The sequence below is a fragment of the Nicotiana tomentosiformis genome, chromosome 5, assembly GCF_000390325.3.
Source record: "Nicotiana tomentosiformis chromosome 5, ASM39032v3, whole genome shotgun sequence".
NCBI classification, from domain to species: domain Eukaryota; kingdom Viridiplantae; phylum Streptophyta; class Magnoliopsida; order Solanales; family Solanaceae; genus Nicotiana; species Nicotiana tomentosiformis.
Genome location: NC_090816.1, coordinates 25,348,251 through 25,355,787, shown reverse-complemented (window position 1 = coordinate 25,355,787; position 7,537 = coordinate 25,348,251).

Here is a 7,537-nt window from a genome sequence, read left to right as displayed (position 1 = left end):
ATGATTGTGAGGTTATGTATACTATGGCACGTGAGTTATCCGTGTAGCACATGAGTTGTCCTTGCGGATCCAGATATGTATATTATGACACATGAGTTGTCCGTGCAGCACGTGAGTTGTCCGTGCGGATCCAGATATTTATACTATAGCATGTGAGTTATCCGTGCGGTTTATAGCGCTTGGGATGAAGGAGCCCATCCGGAGTCTGTACACACCCTCAGTGAGCGCATGTACCTACTGAGTATGAGTGCCGAGCAATTAGGACGATTGAGTGACTGGGAGGACTGAGTGAATTGATACTCTGAGAGTACGCACATGGTTTTATCATTGAGTTGCACCGCATTGACATGCACACTTGACATACAAGCATAGAGATGCATTTTTCTCATGCTGTACGATATTGCATCATTCATGACTTCACATATTTATTGACATGTAGGCATAGAGATGTATTTTCCTCATGCCATTTGAAAATGAAACATCCTATCTGTTGTTGAAAAGTTTTTGGGAAAAATTACAGTTTTACAAAACGTGCTCATATTTTTGCGATTTCGGTAAAAGATTTGGGTTTTCACTGATATATTTGAAAAGCATGACTATTTTTGTTTCTGGAACTGTGAACGAGCTGAGCATTTTATCTCTGAGCTACTTCTTTTATTACTTCCATTATTTTGTTATGAACTGTTGTTGGCTATTGGTGTTGGACCTCGATCTGTGTTCCAGCTCATGATTACTTTCAACCTAAGGTTAGGTTTGTTACTTATTGAGTACATGGGGTCGGTTGTACTCATACTACACTTTTACACCTTGTGTGCAGATATTGGATGTTGATGTTGCTGTGATCGACGAGAGCTAGATTAGAAGACGTACCTGCGTTCTGGTTGTAGTTGCCACTTGTTCATGGTAGCCTTAGATTTATAAAAATCTGTTTTTGTACGTTTCGAACAGATGATGTATTTATTTCATACCATCTTTGTAAATTCTAATCTTAGATGCTCATGAGTTGTACTACCAGTCCTTGGAGAGTACATTAGAGTCAGTTAATTATTAATTGAATCGAATTGTTGTTATTTGGCTTACCTAGCGGGTGAGGTTAGGTGCCATCACGACTAGTTGGATTTTGGGTTATGACATCGAATAGCTCCGTTTAGCCTTCCTCGATTTGCTTCCGTCTAGGTTGGATAATTTTACCAAGCTCTTTCCTATTAATTTCAGTGGTGCATCTTCTGAGGATGCACAGGATTTTCTGGACCGTTGTCACGAGGTGTTGCACAATATGGGTATAGTTGAGACCAATGGAGTCGATTTCGCAACATTTCAAATAACTGGTTCCGCTTGGAGATGGTGGAGATATTATATGTTGACTAGACCAGCTGGGTCGTCATCACTTACCTGAGATCAGTTCTCACAACTATTTCTAGAGAAGTTCATTCCTGTCAATCTGAGAGAGGAGTATCGCAGGCAGTTCTAGCGTTTCCACAAGGGTAGTATGGCAGTTACCCAGTACGAGACTCGATTTGTGGACCTTGCTTGCCATGCCACTATCTTGCTTCCTATTGAGATGGAGAGAGTGAGGAGATTTATTGATGGGCTCACTTACACTATCAGGCTTCAGATGGCCAACGAGCCTGGGAGTGATATTTCTTTCGAGATGGCCCTAGATATTGCTAGACGAATCGAGTTGGTTCGTGCTCAGGAGAGGGGGACGGTGTCAGATAAGAGGCCTCATCATTTCGGTGGGTTCAGTAGTGCCTCATCTGGAGGTAGGGGTGTCACGACCCAAAATTTCCACCTTCGGGACCGAGATGGCGCCTAACGCTTCACTTGCTAGGCAAGCCAACATTAGAATATTATTAGCCATTTTTTACAATTTTAAATTAATTAATAACAAAGAAACAAATGCGAAAATAAAGTCTGAAATAGAGTGAATAATCCATAATAATAGCGATGTCTAAATACCATCCCAGAACTGGTGTCACAAGTGCACGAGCTACTAGAATAATACAAATAAAAGTCTGAATGAAAATGAAGTTGTCTGAAAGAAATACACAACTATAATAAAGTGGAAGGGGACTTCAGAACTGCGAACGCCATGCAGATATACCACAAGTCTCCCGCGAATAGATGAATCCGAGCAATTCTACTGTATGCCACTGAGACCAACTCTGATATCTGCACAAGAAGTACAGATTGTAGTATGAGTACAACCGACCCCATATACCCAGTAAGAGCCGAGCCTAACCTCGACGAAGTAATGACGAGGCGAAGGCAAGTCACTTACATTAACTTGTACGCAATAATAATAATAACAACAATAATAGAAATAAAAACAGGTAACTCAGTTCAACAATTGAAGCCAACTCGGCAGTCATAACTAATTATTATTTCAATTAGTTTCCGTTGCGGTGTGCAAACCGATCCCACAATATGTTCATATTCAATTCCGTTGCGGCGTGCAACCCGATCCCACAATATATTCATTTTCATTAAATCCCGTTCCGACGTGCAACCTGCTCCTCCAATATATGCATTTCAATCAATTCTGTTGCGGAGTGCAACCCGCTCCTCCAATAATATTATTTGCCAATTCTTATAAAGAAATTGCTCCAATAAATATAATAATTAATATGAAATTATAAGACAACAAACATACAATAATTATGATTTATTTAGAAATAAGTGATGACAAGTAGCAATTAATTGTGGAAATTAAGGATGAAATATGCAATTTAATAATTAGTATGCTAAATGTCAAATAGCAATTAAGTCACATAAATCGAATAAGCATGTAGCAATTATAAAATGGATTCAGGGCATATTATTGAGCAAGGAATATGAGAGAAACAACCAATATAATAATTAATTCATGATTTAAAATAATTTAAGATTTTCAAATAATTATGCAAATAATTAATTTGACGGCGTATAGACACTCGTCACCTCGCCTATACGTCGTTCACATGAATATCACATAACAAATAATTTAAGGGCACTATTCCCTCAATTCAAGGTTAACCACAACACTTACCTCGTTTCGCAACTAATTTCAAGATTCCAATAAACCTTTTCCTCGCGAATTCGTGTTTGAAAACTTCAAATCTAGTCACAAACAATTCAATATACTCAACATAAATTGTAGGAATCAATTCCATATGAATTTACTAATTTTTCGGATTAAAATCCAAAATTTATATTAAAACTCGACAGTGGGACCCACATTTTGAATCCCGAAAAAATTCACGAAGTCTGAACACCCATTCCGATACGAGTTCAACGATACAAAAATTATCGAATTCCGACATCGGATTGAACATCAAATCTTCATTTTACATTTTTGGAAGATTTTATAAAACTCTAATTTTTCTTCCATAAATTCACGGATTCATGATGTAAATGAATATGGAATGATGAAATACAATCAATATAGGATAAGAAACACTCACCCCAATATTTACCCGTGAAAATCGCCCAAAATCGCCTTACCCGAGCTCAAAATCGTGATTAAGGAAAAGTGGGACGAAATCCCATTTCCAGAACTTAAGTTCTGCTGTCCAGGAATTTCTTCTTCGCGAACGCGACAGGTCCCTCGCGTTCGCGAAGCACAAAAATTGTGCTGCCCAAAATTACTCTTCGCGAACGCGAAGACAACCTCATGAATGCGATGCCTTACCAAATTTGGATTTCGCGAACACGATCTCCCCTTCGCGAACGCGAAGCTTTAGTGCCTATTACCTGCCCTGGACTCGCCCTTCTACGCGAAAGTGAATGCCTTCACGCGTTCTAGATGAACACGGTCTCTTCTTCACGCGTTCACGCGTTCTAGATGATCGCGGTCCCTTCTTCGCAACATGAAGAACAAAAATCGCCTGCCTCTAGTTACCCTCCGCGAACGCGAAACCTCTCTCGCGAACGCGAAGAAGGAAACCAGACAGTGCATCAGAAAATTTCCAGCAAAGTTCCAAGTCCAAAATTCTACCTGTTAACCATCCGAAACACACCCGAGGCCCCCGAGACCTCAACCAAATACACCAACAAGTCCTAAAACATCATACTAACTTAGTCAAAATATCAAATCACATCAAACAATACTAAAATCAAGAATCATACCGCAATCAAAGCTTAAGGAACTTAAGAATTTTTAACTTCTACATTCGATACCAAAACCTATCAAATCAAGTCTGATTGACCTCAAATTTTGCACACAAGTCATAAATGACATAACAGACCTATTCAAATTTCCAGAATTGGATTCCGACCCCTATATCAAAAATTCAACTCCCCGGTCAAACTTCCAAACATAAATTTCTATTTTAGCCATTTGTAGCCTAATTTAGCTACGGACTTCCAAATAATTTTTCGGACACGCTCCTAAGTCTAAAATCACCATACCGAGCTGTTGAAAAAATTAGAATACTGATCATGTTGACCGAAGTCAACTTAAGTGAGTTTTAAAGCACTATTTCACATTTTTCACATAAAAACTTTCCGAAAACATTTACGGACTGCGCACGCAAGTCGAGGAAAGTTGAAAGGTGCTACTTGAGGTCCCCAAAGACAGAAATAAATATTAAATTTAAAATGACATTATGGATCATCACATTCTCCACATCTAAAACAAACGTTCGTCCTCGAACAATATTAGAAAATTTACCTGAGCTGGTAAAAAGATGTGGATATCTACTCCGCATGTCCAACTCGGACTCCCAGGTAGATGTTTCTATCGACTGACCTCTCCATTGCACCCGAACTGAAGGATAACTCTTAGACCTCAACTATCGGACCTGCCGGGCTAGAATAGATATCGGCTCATCTTCATAAGTCAAATCCTTGTCCAATTGAATTCAGCTGAAATCTAACACATGGGACAGATCACCATGATATTTCCGGAGCATAGACATATGGAACACCGGATGAACTGCTGATAAACTATGTGGTAGTGCAAGATTGTAGGGTACTTCACCCACCATTTCAAGAATTGCAAAGTGTCTAATATACCTAGGGCTTAACTTGTCCTTCTTTCCGAACCTCATTACACCTTTCATAGGTGAAACTCGAAGCAATACTCTTTCTCCTGCCATGAATGCAATGTCACAAACTTTACGGTCGGCATAACTCTTTTGCCTAGACTGAGCTGTGCGAAGTCGATCCTGAATAATCTTGACCTTATCCAAGGCATCCTATACCAAATTAGTACCCAACAACTGAGCGTCTCCCGATTCATACCAGCCAACTAGAAAACGACATTTCCTCCCGTATAATGCTTAATACGGATCCATCTGAATGCTCGACTGGTAGTTGTTATTATAGGCGAACTCTACACGTGGCGAGAACTGATCCCAAGAACCTCCAAAGTCTATAATCCAAGCGCGAAGCATATCTTCCAATATATGAATAGCGCGCTCTGACTGTCCGTCTATCTGTGGATGAAATAATGTGCTCAACTCAACCCGTGTGTCCAACTCACACTATACAGCCCTGTAGAAGTGCGAGCTGAACTGCGTACCTCGATCTAAAATAATAGACACGGGCACACCGTGAAGGCGGACAATCTCACAGATGTAAACCTCCGCTAACCGCTCTGGATAATAAGTAAGTGCTACTGGAATGAAATGTGCTTACTTGGTCAACCTGTCTACAATAACCCATACTGTCTCAAACCTTCTCTGAGTTCGTGGGAGTCCAACAATAAAATCCATAGTGATATGCTCCCACTTCCATTCAGGAATTTCTAACTTCTGGAGCAAAACATCAGGTCTCTGATGCTCGTACTTAACTTGCTGACAATTCAAACACCGAACTACATATGAAACTATATACTTTTTCATGCTTCTCCACCAATAATGTTCTCGCAAATCTTGATACATTTTGGCGGCACCCGGATGAATAGAATACCGGGAATTGTGGACCTTTTCAAGAATTAATTCACGAAGCCATCCACATTAGGAACATATATACGACCCTGTATCTGCAAAACTCCATCATCTCCCACAACAACCTGCTTGGAACCACCGTGCCACACCGTGTCCTTAAGGACAAGCAAATGGGGATTATCATATTGTCGCTCTCTGATACGTTCATACAAGGAAGACCGAGCGACTGTGCAAGCTAGAATCCGACTGGACTCTAAAACATCTAACCTCATGAACTGATTGGCCAAAGTCTGAATATCGACAGCTAATGGCATCTCACCAACCGGAATATACACAAGGTTGCCCATACTCACAGCCTTTCTACTTAAAGCGTCGGCCACCACATTAGCCTGTCCGACATGATACAAAATAGGGATATCATAGTCTTTCAACAGTTCCAACCATCTTATCTGCCTCAAATTGAGATCTTTTTGTTTGAACAGATACTATAGGCTACGATGATCAGTAAATACCTCACACAATACACCGTAAAGGTAATGCCTCCAAATCTTCAGTGCATGAACATTGGATGCCAATTCTAAGTCATGAACAAGGTAATGTTTCTCATGAACTTTCAAGTGCCGCAACGCATATGCAATTACTCAGCCATCTTGCATTAATACTTCACCAAGCCCAATGCGAGATGCATCACAATACACTGTATAAGATCCTGAACCTATCGGTAATACCAACACTAGCATCGTAGTCAAAGCAATCTTGAGATTCTGAAAGCTCAACTCACACTCGTTTGACCATCTGAATGGGGGACCCTTCTGGGTCAATTTGGTCAATGGAGATGCTATAGATGAAAACCCCTCCACAAACCAGCAATAATAACCTACCAAACCCAGGAAACTTCATATCTCTGTAGCTGAAGTAGGTCTAGGCCAATTCTGAACTTCCTCAATATTCTTAGGATCCACTTTTATGCCTTCTGCCGATACAACATGCCCCAAACAGGCAACTGAGTCTAACCAAAATTTGCATTTTGAAAATTTGGCATACAACTGATTATTCTTCAAAGTATGAAGCACAGTCCGAAGATGTTGCTCATGCGCCTCTCGACTGCTGGAGTAAATCAAGATATTATCAATGAATACAACCAAAAAAAAATTCAAATAGGGTTTGAATACCCAGTTCATCAAATCGATAAATACTACTAGGGCATTTGTTAGCCCAAATGACATCACTAGAAATTCGCAATGCTCATACCGAGTCCGAAAAGCTATCTTAGGGACATCGGATGCCCTAATCTTCAACTAATGATAACCAGACCTCAACGTGATCTTTGAAATACCTTGGCACCCTGAAGTTGATCGAATAAGTCATCAATTCTTGGCAATGGATACTTGTTCTTGATAGTAGCCTTGTTTAACTACCGATAATCTATACACAACCGCATTGAACCATCTTTCTTCTTTACAAATAACACGGGTGCACCCCAAGGCGAGACGATGGGTCTAATGAATCCCTGGTCAAGCAAGTCTTGTAACTCCTCCTTCAATTCCTTTAGCTCCAACGGGGCCATACGGTATGGTGGAATAGAAATGGGCGGGTTCCCGGAGCTAAATCAATATAGAAGTCAATATCTCTTTCGGGTGGCATCCGCAACAAATCTACAGGAAATA